The sequence below is a fragment of the Homalodisca vitripennis genome, chromosome X (genome assembly GCF_021130785.1).
Source record: "Homalodisca vitripennis isolate AUS2020 chromosome X, UT_GWSS_2.1, whole genome shotgun sequence".
Lineage (NCBI taxonomy): Eukaryota > Metazoa > Arthropoda > Insecta > Hemiptera > Cicadellidae > Homalodisca > Homalodisca vitripennis.
Window position 1 is genome coordinate 41,439,876 of NC_060215.1, and position 13,049 is coordinate 41,452,924.

The following is a 13,049-nucleotide window of genomic DNA, read 5'->3' on the forward strand; positions in this document are numbered from 1 at the left end:
ATTGCATAAGGTGAAGTGAAATATAAATTAAAAATCATATGATCTTCAACAGATTCAGTTTAACCAAACTTCTGTTCAGTTTTCCACTGTTAGAATTTAATAATTAATACTTGTGTTCAAAATAACTTGAGACTGTTACATTCCTAAACCAATGAAAAGCTACTTGTCTAATCATATATAGGTATGTTAATCCTCAAATAAATAATTGCAGAGATCACACTTTCACCACACGATTCATTTTCTCGATTAATTACACCCAGAATTGGTAGACTCTTGTTCGTATTTATTTATTAGTGAAAATAAGTATAAGTATTATGAAACAAAATTTTAGTTCTGTAACATTACCAATGATAAATTTTGACTCGTGAAGGCACTCATCATTAGAAGTACCATTTAAGAGTGTAGAAATACAAATGATATTGATGTTTGTTGAAAGTCGACGGACCTGACGAGAGTAGTAATAATTTTTATGTTGTATTAACAATTGACCAAATTGTATACAAAACTTATTTCTAAAATATAGTTTATCAAATTAATCTTAACTTAATTAATCACAGGTACAGTCAAGTACATTATAAACTCTGTACATTTATACTTTATATATATACATATCTGGAAATATACATCAATATTTACATATATCTACATATTACCTGCTCATCCGCGTGGGGGCCAAATTATATATTTTCATGTTTTGAATATCAAGAGAATAACAATGAAATAACGATACAATGCTAATTTTCATTCCACTTGCCCATCGTAAACTTATCGATAATAACATTCCTTTAACAACAGAAAGGGTCTCAATCGATATTTACATTTTTTGGGTATACACGATTCACCTGATATTGTCAGAAAGCTTATTAATTAGCTTAACTCCTATTTCAGAAAATTACCTCGGAAGTATTCCTTCTATGTTGTTCAACCTATACATTGCCCCTGCTTCTGGTATCGTACTTGGAGGATATCGCTGCCCTGAACCAGTACACATTTGAATTGGCGGTACAGGGTTATATTGAAAATATAGAGGCTGGTTAACGTCAGCAATTCAAGTTCACCGAAGGAAATTTTGATTCCCTGGGTTTTAATTTTGTCGGATTCTGACAGCTTTCTTTTTTATCTAAATACTTTATGAAATGTTAATTAAGAACAGTTACCACATAGTCTCAAAGCATGAACGAAATGTGGGTGTACAAGACCAAAGTAGGCCTGTTTTTAGTACTTCTAATCAACAGAATTTTGTAAGATTGTGAAAGGCATAAATGCCCTAGGTAACCTTTAAGCTGCCTATGTGATCGTTCCAACGCATTCTCCGGTCAAGGTGCATCCCCAGGATCTTGGTGGATACGGCTTCATCCGCCATCACAATTGGTCGGTATTTGTATTCTTGTTCACGGAGACCAAATGTGATAACGTTAGATTTTGTAGAAATGTTCGATGCATGAGCTTAATTCAGCATAGGCTTTGATCTCTAGATTTTGTTTCGTTTTTTATCTGACACAAAGAGTCGTATCGTCCGCATATGGAATCACCTCTGCATTTCGAACTGATGAATTTTCCCTGTTAACGTAAGTGAGAAAAAGAATTGGCCCGAGAATTGAACCCTGGAGGGCACCATATGGCATTTTTACTTTGCCTGACAGGGTATTTACAATCTGCACTCAATGACGTCTGTCACTAACGTGTGACGAAAGCCATTTATGCGGTAAATCTCAAACGTGACTTGTCCATAACTGACGGAACAGTGTCGCCTTTGTTTGTCATTTATATGCATATAAATGTACGATTGTTTGTAAACTTTTCTGCTTCAGGAAGGAGGTAACGAGCGAGACTAAGAGGGGCTGTTACTTTTAACCTCCGCGAATAAAGTGTTATCGCCAAAGACATAAAAAGGCTCGACCACAGCACGTAGCGCCCAGTGCGGGTCCCTGCGGGAGACCGGAGTGTTGTGGTTTACGCCCTCTACTGTACCACGTAGTAGTGCTGTAGCTTCGCACAACCGTGTGGGCGCACCGCAGATGTGTGTAGGCCGAGCCAATAAAGAGCACGACTTGCTGTCCATGCCAATTATAATGCGGCCGATGTCATAATTGTGATGCGATCTGAACATGTAAGTCACCCACCGGGGAACTTACATATGGGCTGATTTCCGTTCGGTGATTCCTTACTGGAACAAACGTTATTGTCTTGGGCACCCAGTAAGTGGAGATCCATACGTAATCTGGATGTTACAATAAAATAAACTGTGTTATTCAAATATGAAATATTCTAAGGCTGATAAATACTCTATTATCCTCCTGTTGTGATTAGAAACGAGAAGATAGTTACAAAACATAGTTTGGTTACAAAAACTGAAACTTCGAGTTTTCAACTACTGATAGAGAAATTTTATTTGGCAGCCCTTCAGGTGAAAAATTATTACCAATGAATCAACAAATAAAAAATCTCCGAACTTAAACAGAAAATCTTATCAAAGAAGACATAACATTGATCTATTATAAATTGACCATTTAAATTTTAATCAAACCCAACAATTTCAATCACAATATCCAGCGTGGGTATAAATTAAGTTTTCGATCGGCAAAGATACTGAGAGTTTGAAATTTGATAGCTTTCAGCAGGAGGTAATGCCAATGGCAGAGCGTATCAAAGAATGCTTAGAGTACTTTTCAAGATAATGATAATCGTGATTGATGATCTCACAGGACTCGACAGTGAGTGAAATCCGTACGACACAGTGAGCCCACCTAACCTAGCCCACATACAACAGGACCCGCCCGTGGTCAACTCTATAGCCGCTGATTGCTACGTGCGATAGGTGATTTACATGTTACGACCCTCAATACGGTTATACCCGCCGCCGGCCGCAATTTACTGGTTATGTCTCACTTTGGTGGGTAAAAGGAGAACTATTAAAATGAACAGTTTACGATCAATTTGGCAGCAACCTTGTCTCCCCTGTGCAAGAACTGCGCCTTTCTCTACCACAACGGTAATACAGACTGGCATGTTTATACGGGTATAAATGTTCTAGGTTGGTCGCTCCCGTAAATTTATGAATTGTTTCATTCTAACACGGCGATACAAATATATACTGCACTACTGGCTAGGAATACCTACGGAACGTCAATGAGTTTTGGTGCAGACGGAAATGTGGAAAATCATTTGTAGTCTTGAGCTTGACTAACGGTCCGAGACACCTATGGATCTAGGTTGATCTGTATGCAAGAGGAACCCTATGGAGCGTGGTTAGAACAATTAATGCTTTGGACGATTGACAGCACAGGGGCATTGATAATTCTGTTTCGGAGGTGAGAGGGGTCCAGATAAATCATAACCACCAAGGTTATTATGATTGAATTAGTCGCTGGGGTAGCATATTGGAAAAATCAATTTCAGTATTGTACAAATTAACGGAAGGATATGTATGAATCATTTTAAGTAATGTGGATTGGTCTTGGAAAAATCTGGATAAATCTTCCCAAGTCGTGTGGTTGACTGGGTCGCCGGATTCTCCCGTAAGAAAACCTAAAGCAAAGTAAACTAATAAATAAACAAAGAAAAAAAAGTGAAATACTATATACTGAAAAATGAAAACTGGATTAGTTTGATAACAAATATAAAGATATTGTAAGTGTTATGATCAAATGCATAAGAAGGCAAAGAAATTTGCTTTTAAGAAAAAAGTGAACATTTTAGGGGAACATTTAATAGAGTACACATGGGAAAAAATGATTGAAGGAACATACGAACTAAAAACTAAATACATTAATAAATAAATGAAAAATACATAATTAAAAAAAAAAAACAGAAACAATACGAGAGACTTTATGATGTGTAGGATAGATCCGACGAAATTGAAGAAGTGCAGTGTTTCATGTGATGAAAACGGATAAGGTACACTAATGGCTGAAGTTTAAAACTAAACTAAATTAAAGATATGAAGGGACAAGATACTATGACGTACATAAATAAAGAACAGAAGTTTGGAAATCAATAGATAGAGAGAAAAGGAAGATAATGATACTTTGTTTTCCTTAGTATAATTAGTGCTGTCTAAGAGGGGTATTGGTATCCATATCTAACTAGAAGAACACATTCAATTGTTCAGAAGAGTTCAGAACCATAAGTTTTGTTGTCATAGATTCCAAACAATACGAGAAAATATATTACGCACATATATGAAATACAGGCAGTTTGTAGATGAACCATTTATATTTAGCGAGGAACCCGAATGCTGGATGCAGTTGAGCTGTTAAATTTTATTGTACGAAGGCATTAACAGAAGTTATATGTGACTTTCATTGATCTTGACTTAAAATTAAAGAAACATAAATGGAAAGTACGAATTGTAATACATGATAAAATGACATTCAGTAGTTCAGTAAACATTTAATATTTCACCAGACTGTTTTCATATTTACTTAGAAGAAATAAAAAGAGAATGTTTTATCTGAGAGAGAGTTCTATGTTGTATGGGAGACAGTTTGAACGATTCAGAATGACAGAGGTATAGCAATAGAAAAATAGTGCATAAGTTGAAAGAGAGTTTGTCCTTGATATATTGCAGAATGAAATAATTAGCGTAGAATTAGTAGTATGCAGAGGTCACTGGCCTACTGCAACATTTTGATACAGTAAGCAAAGAACATATATGTATCTATTATGTATATACATAAACATTTAAATAGTTATCATAACTTTCCAGAAAGATATAATCACGAATAGTGAGTGTAGTCATTGCTCTTCTGTTTTAATATTCTTTTAGCGAACATATTATGGCTCTCTGTGCAATATTTATTTATCCATATAGGGTTACATAACCAAGAAGCATTAAAACATCCCAGGGTTTTACAGGCGTAGTTCATAAATGAACCTCCACATTCAGTAATTTGTTTTCAACTTTAAAGTGTAAGCATGCCTATGGACTAGAAATGAGTAAGGTGACAAAATCAAACCACTTTCTCGTAGGTTAATTCAGGCTATTGGTTTCAAGCAATCCACAGAGATATTTCATGTACTTTGTATGCATAAATTCCATTAAACTAATTCAGTTTCCACTGTGTCATCGTTTGGTTTTAAAAACTACTTTGATTCCATACAAAAGATATGTCATTTTGGAAAAAATAGAGGAAAACTTAACAAAATGAATTACGAAATGAGAGAACTGGCATATGAATAAATTTTTCATCTTTTTCCTCACTTGAAGGTCACTTTATTAAAATTGTACACAGAAAACTTAGTGATATTTCATTCTGTTCAGGTAAGAATATTAGATTTTACTTAAGAATAGTGATTGAAATTATACTAGATGTTTGCAACATTGTATTGACGTACAGTCATTGATTGCTCAGCATACTGATACAATCTAACCAGTGTGTATCTGACTGCCAGCCTGTCCCATAACACTTAGCACTTGCTCTGATTGCAAAAAAGGAAGAAATCGCTGAAATGATCGACAATCGCCATTATTTCATCTGATTCATTAGTGCGGCCTTGAGAGGCGTCTATTAATCGTACACTTGAAGACGGGAAACACAAGAAGTTGATGACGTTCGGGAGCAAAGAACTGGAATAGTACGTTCCGACCGAGCTATTATAGTCGGTGAAAACAATTAGAATAGTAAGTAATTGGCGGTAATAAGCATGTGATTTCACCGATCGCTCCTCGTAATAGGCCCAATTAACAGTCATTCATGCCACTTATGCACACCACCTAGACTGCATCAGACACACCTAGTTTACTATCCTCGCTCCCCGACCATTCATTAAACAGATATGTCTCCACTCTCCTTGACTGCACGTGTTACGCCAGCTTTCCACACGTAATGTCTTAACTAGATGCGAAGTGACCAGCGCGTGATGCACCCACTACAAAAAAATTGATTTCAGAGAATATTATGAGTAAATCTCAAAATAATGAAAAACAAGTGTAAATCATCATAACGAAATAGGGTGCAACATTGAACATATGAATATACTAACATGGAAATGGGTATTTTAGTATTCAGCTGTTTTAAACTGAACATAAATACTCTCATAAAATTAACATAATAACTTTTGAATCCCTATGGTCGGATGTATTTCAAATCCATAAAAGACACATCTAGAATATAAGATTTTACAATTGATAACAAATGGGTACTTAAATAATGATTTTTTATATATATATATAATTTTCATAAAAATATATTTAAATAATATAGATCCTGATAACTATAGGTTTTCATCCTTACACCCAGAAGACAATACTTATATAATATAAAAGTTACATGTTTCTTTATATTAAACTTATTTTTTTAATCTGAGATTTAGTTGGCAACCACCACAAAAATGGTTTTCAAGCAACAATATGATTTCCGTCCATTTTATAAAAACCCTTAAATTTTCCATTATTCCCTCAACGTTCTATTTAGTAATGAAGATTGTTAATTAAACTTCAAGAATTAAACCCCTTCTTCCCGTTTAAAAACTATTAATTCGAGATTGAAATATGATGATTAAGTTTAGATGTACACGTGGTAATATAGAAATCTATTTCTTAGCTAGTTAGAGGCTATGTCATACTACATAATTCGGGGGTTATCCATACCTAAAAGGACTATAACATTGTAAAATTACGAGTTTCCACCCATCTAAAATATCTAAATTTTTTGGATCCATGTCCTCCGTTAAAATGGGCCTTGATGTGCTACTAACTTTGGAAATTGAAAGGTTGGTAATAACATACCAGACAAAGGTCCGATTTCAATAGCATACATAATATACAATACATTTGTTTTAACTGTCAAAAATAGTAAAATAAAAGATTAGTATTACATTAAAAAATATAATCGCTTTAACATTACTATAGAATAAATGTCACACAACCTACAACTACCAAACTATAAAATCTTAAAAAATAATCAGGCCAAGTACTCCCCAACTGAGCTGAAGGATTCCTGAAGTAGATGCTCTCTTAATCTATTTTAAAAAGTGTTTTGACCCTAATATTTCCAATATTTATTTAATTACTGGTGAGTTTCCAAAAGAATCTGGCTCCCGAATTTGGTGGCAGGCCACCCGATAACGTCGATTGATGTGCTTGTCATAGATTCACAGAATCGGGTATCGCAGTGAATAGCACTACCATATACTACTCGTACATTTATACTATTAAACTTACCGTATATTATGGTCTCGTAAATGTATAATGATGGGAAGAAATAGCTAAAATCATTAAAGGTATTTATATACGAGCGTCTACGAGATACACCAGCCACAAAATTCACAGTTATCCTCTGTATTCTTTGTTTGAAGTTTGTTTTTGACTATGGAAGGATTGTAAAGGAAACAGGATTTTTCGGACATTTCCCATGGTTCAGTTATACAAAAACATCAGTAACACTACTTTTCGAGATCTACAATCTGTTCTCTTCTTCAGGTAAATAACTAACCTAACATAGTCAAAAACTAGGTCAAAACAAACAAATCATAACAACGCTCTGGTATGATTTGTTTATTTTAATCTAAACATTTAAATTCAAACCTTTTAGGGTGGAGTACAGTTGTGATTTGGATGTTGAAGGAGGGGGAATTAAAATTCATGTAAATTTCGAGGGCAAAATTATAATTGGCTTTTATAGATCCTTAACCTTTTTTGTTAGCTTTGAAACCTAAATTTTCTCAATTAGAAGTCGTTGAAGCTCATCATTATTGGTGACTTCAACATCGATGTACTAGACCATACACCAATCCTTTGACCCAAAAGGCATTCTCACTTCTTTTGGCTTTATTTGGTCCGTGAAGTCACCAACTCGAGTGACCACCACATCGCGTACAGCCATCGACATTGTCATTACTAACGCTCCGAACGCCTTGGTTTCCGTGCTGCACTTCGCACAAGAAGCCGTATTCCAAAATTCAAACCTCCCTCTTTTAAAACGAAACGAGATCTAAAACCCGAAAACATTGAACTTTTGAATAGATATCTGAGTAACGAATCGTGGCTGTATTGAATCGCTTCCTGCTAGCGGAGGATGCCTTCAAGCGTTTTAGACTGTTTAATTTTTCATTTACATGTCCCTTGCCCATTTATAAATTTCAAAGAGCGTTCTCAAAAGAACAACTGGATTACACAGGATATTCTCGACTGTAGAGAAAGGCCTCGTTATACCTTAAAACGAAAAATTTTAATTGTATTACCTCCTAAACCTAAAATTAAAAATGAGTTGATTGATGACTTTTTAAAGTGGCAAATTAACTTAACAATATTTTCTACCTTTAGCTGAACCAACCAAATTATACAACACAGACATTCCTCGCGAGGAGCTGCTCACGAGACCGGTCTCATCAATGGTCCTTCTTCATGTGAGTGAGTTGGAGGTGGCTCATATCATGTACGATCTTGAACCAAAAATGTCCCGTGACATTAACGACCTGTTTTGTGTGGATAATTAAAATGCGCTTTCTAGCATATTCCGAAAGCACTCACAAAATTGATTAATCTTTCGTTTGCACAAGGCGTCTTCCTGTCTACATTAAAGATAGCCAAGGTGACATAAATTAAAAAAAATCCTTGCATCTCAAGAAACTATTGTCCAATTTCTATTCTTTCTGTTTTCGGTAAAAGTGTTTAAATATACTTTAATGAATCAATTTGAAACATTTCTGGATCGTTTCTCGACATAATTGTCGACATTTCCGAAGCTTATAACTAACTATGTGCATGACACTGTTGCATCAGTGTGGATATGTGATATTTGGAGTTTGCCTCACGATTCGCTCTCATCTTATTTTACAGACAGGGAAAGCTGAATGCAAAAACTAATGGGCTCTGTATTAGATCAAAACCAAACTCAACCTTAATGTGAAGTAATAATTTGAGTTGATTTCATCTATTAAACATTTTTCAAGAATACAGTTAACAGTTCAAAATCAATGAATTTCTGCCTTAGGCAACTAGAGCAAGAGTATGGTGGATATACCCACGGTGATGGTGGATAACGTTCTCTTGGAAGAAGCTGAGTCCACCAAGTTCCTTGGTCTACACCTTGATCGAGTGTTGACATGGGATTATAATATCTAAAGTGTCTGCTCAAAGATTGCTTCCGGCATTTATGTCCTGCGCAATCTTATAAAATTATATGTATTAAAAACGGCCCATTACGGTTTGATACATCCATATTTACCTTACGATTTTACATTATGGGGCAGCTGTTATAAATACAAATTTGAAAATATATTTGGAGAATAAAAGAAAGCTATCAGATTTATTTTCAAATTGAATTCCAGAGAGTCATTAAAGATGTCTTCAGGGAGCTTGAAGTCTTAGCTTTGCCCTGTCTCTATATTCCCTTCGTCGTCCTGTATTGTCGTTTGAAATGCAAACGGTCCGAGGCAGGGACGTCCACCAATACGAGACGAGAGGTCGGGACACGTTCAGAAATGAACAACACAGAACGACAACGTTTCACCACTTGCCTTCTGAAAATTGGCGTGAGATTAGTCAATAAGGGCACTGAGAGTATTAAACATGTAAGTAGTCCCTAACAATTGAAATCTGTATTGAAACACCTAATGATGTCAGAGACGTTTTAATGCGTTAAAGGGTTCATAATGGGCCCCTAAGTAAAGAATTTAAATTTTAAAATTGATAGTAAAGGTGAAATCCCAGTTCTGATACCGAAAGCGATGTCTAAAGCCTTATTGTTAGCATTGTACTCTTAATTAATACTATAGTTTTAATTAGTGTTAGTATAAATTATAATATGTTATTATGTTTCTAATTATTGGTATTGAAACATCCTTTGCAATTGTTGGATTGTTTATGCAATATAGGATATTATTGTTATTAGTATTATTACATTGGTAACGTGGAGAAATAAAACTCAATACTTTATTATGAGTTATTCCAAAATATTTCAAAATTGTCATTTCATATGAAAAACGAATGATTAGAATAATAGGTAATTACTTATAATATGCATTTTCAAGACTAATGACTTACGAAACAAGTAATTCGATTTAATTTTAGCAAAAAATGGTTGTGGGCTGTTAATAATAGTGGATCGTTTTTATAAATAGATCATTTCCAAATAACCGGTGTACCAGAGATACCGGGTTCAATCCCCAAGAAGTAGTAGATATATGAGCAGTGTTTCTTATACAGGGTGTTACAGGCCACCCCTGCATTATCTATAGCAATCGAAAAGACCGAGCTGTATAATTTATTTCAACAGATTCCACCACTAATTATATTTGAGACTGATGATTGAGAAAGAAAATGGAAAGGCAGCATTAATCCTTCCTTACAGGCGCAAAATGGTCTAATGCTAGCCGAGGAAGATAGCTCTCACTTAGCTCGGTAACAAGGATAGGCCCTAAGCATGAAAAGGGTTTAAGCAATAACGAAACTCCAGTCCTGGTCGGTACAGAAACAAAACTACACCAACAGGAAACGTTTCTGATCAAATGTTTGATTGGAATTTCTTTTAAAGATTTTGTTTGTTAATTCAGTTTATAATCACGATCTTTTAATCAGTGATACCATGATGATGAGCTTTGTCACTGGAAAGAAAATACATTTAAATGTCCAAATGTCACAGGGTGTGACGTGTTATTTGTGTTCCGTGCAGTGATAACGCCACGCCGCGCCGTTCATTGTTTTCCAGTATTGACTTCAAGCTGTCTTCGGGTACGAGAAAAATTGTGAAATATATTGCCACTAATTGTAAGTACATGTATTTAGTTTAAATCACCTGAGGAAGAGCGTAGATTTCAATCCTTGAAACGTAGTGATATACATACATATAACGATGGCAAATGTCTGAAATTATCCTATCCAAATGTATTGATATGATTAATATTACTTAATTATGTGCTTGTGTTACATTTAATTACACGGTTAAGAATAAAACTAGGTGGACTAGTTTAAATATATCCATTTTAAAGAGTGGTTCTTCCTGCAATTGAGAAATAAACACACTTTACTAATGGTTTTCTGAACCACTTCTTTCGTCAAGGAAGGACATAACACTAATCTGTAAGTCACGTTACATTAAACTACATAATATCTGTGAAATATATCTTGTCAGAGGAAAAATATCGACTGGCAATGAAAAAATAGACGAAATGCAACGAAAAATAGATAGAAAAGAACTGTAAATAATGATTGAGAATGCCAGATATTAAATAAGTTGAAATAAATAAGGCATCATTAATCCAAATCCATCCATTAATAAGGCATCCAGTTTCTAAATCGGTTAAATGTAAATGAATCTAAAAGTTGTATTTATCTTTTGTACATATTTGTTTTTATCTTGTTAAATTCAAGATACATCTATGAATTACTAGGAGTAGTTGATTGAAGGCTTGACATGGTATAGCACTGTGGAATATACATAATATGTTCAATGAGACACAGATTGCTGCTCATGATGAACAAGATATAAGTTTGATTCTATATCATTGCTTCTTTAAAAAGCATCCACGATATTCTAATGCATCAGCGCAATATCAACGTTTCGCTTAAAATACCAAACAGACACGCCAGACGTTATTGTAACACTGTGTTGGGATCTACATGACTGATCTCCGTAGAGTTCTACAGATACGATTGGTCCAGTTCTCAGCCAAATCTTTTAATTTGTAGATTGAGCTTATTGACTGTCTGCGAGTATAATTGACCTGTCGATGGTCATCCTCCAGTGAACGAGCTGTAGAGGCTAGGCTCTAACTTATGGCTGTGCTCGCCACGACACAAGGCATGTTGCTCTGTTTGCAGCGCCGAGCGAAGTCATAAGGTTTAATATACCTGTTAGAGGAGAGCTGGGCTCGGTGTTGTTGATTTAATAAACTGGCTGGCTGCGGCTGCGTGAGGCTGTGGTTTATCGGCAATGGTACAGGACAACCCCGCACTCCGCGCACTCCTCAGCTCGCACTCCACGCGATCACGAGACCACTCCACCTTTTAATTGTCATGTTTTCTACAAACGCGAGCCATTTGTGTAGTCCCTTCGACTTTATTCTTTGTCCAGAACTTTTCTCATTTAACCATGAACAGTTTACTACCTTCTCGTCGAAATAGTGAAGTAAAACTAATAAAGCAGTGCAGAATTAGAAGGTTGTAGGCTGTTTTATAGTTATTTATAAGTATTATCTATAGTGTGTCACTCCAAATAGAGCTTCTCAGCCTGTGAAGCTTCGGAAAATCATTCGTAATAATACTTAATAAATAATTAATTAGTAAACACAAGTACCACACGATGTTTCGTTTGCCTAGTTTTAATCTTTAAAAATCCTGAGACGGCGGAGTAAAAAAATTTGAAAACAGTTATGTCCGAACACATTTCCTAGAAATTATTTTTCAAAAAACATTTACATAGGACTTAACTACGATCTCAGTTAAAAACAAACAAATTTAAATTAGACGGCTTAAAACCGTAGAGTTATTGCATTAAAACCACTAAAACATGCAAATTAATATGCCTTAATTTTAAAATAAATCATTTTTCTAAAAAGGACCTAAGGATATGAGTTTAGAAATATTACAATTACACTTAATATATTAATATTTGGTATATTACACCGAGAAGAGTTCTATACTACAAGGAATAGGAATAGGTAGTATCCATCGAGTTATATAATATATTTATTTTACCTTGAATAGCTTTTCTGTATTAACATTATTATTTGTGTTCTATACAGAGTTTGATGAGTTCTACATGAAATTCACCTGGGATCGTTATACTACTCGTGTATTCGTACAGTACCAGAACTATACTATAGAAACAAGATACGAACGTCACACCAGGCTTCACTGAGTATGCATGCTCAATTTCATATGTATTGCTCGTTTCATACTCGTTATATTCTTCGATCGGATAGCCAGACAGATAATCATATAAAAAAGAAATTGGCACGAAAATGACGCTTCATATAACTCGTTGTTGTAGAAAAGAAATTTCATGCTTTATTTCGAGTCTAAATATGAAACCTTTTTCAACATATTTACCACATAATACATTATGATTTTTATTCACAAATTGGGTTTCAGTGTTAAAATAATA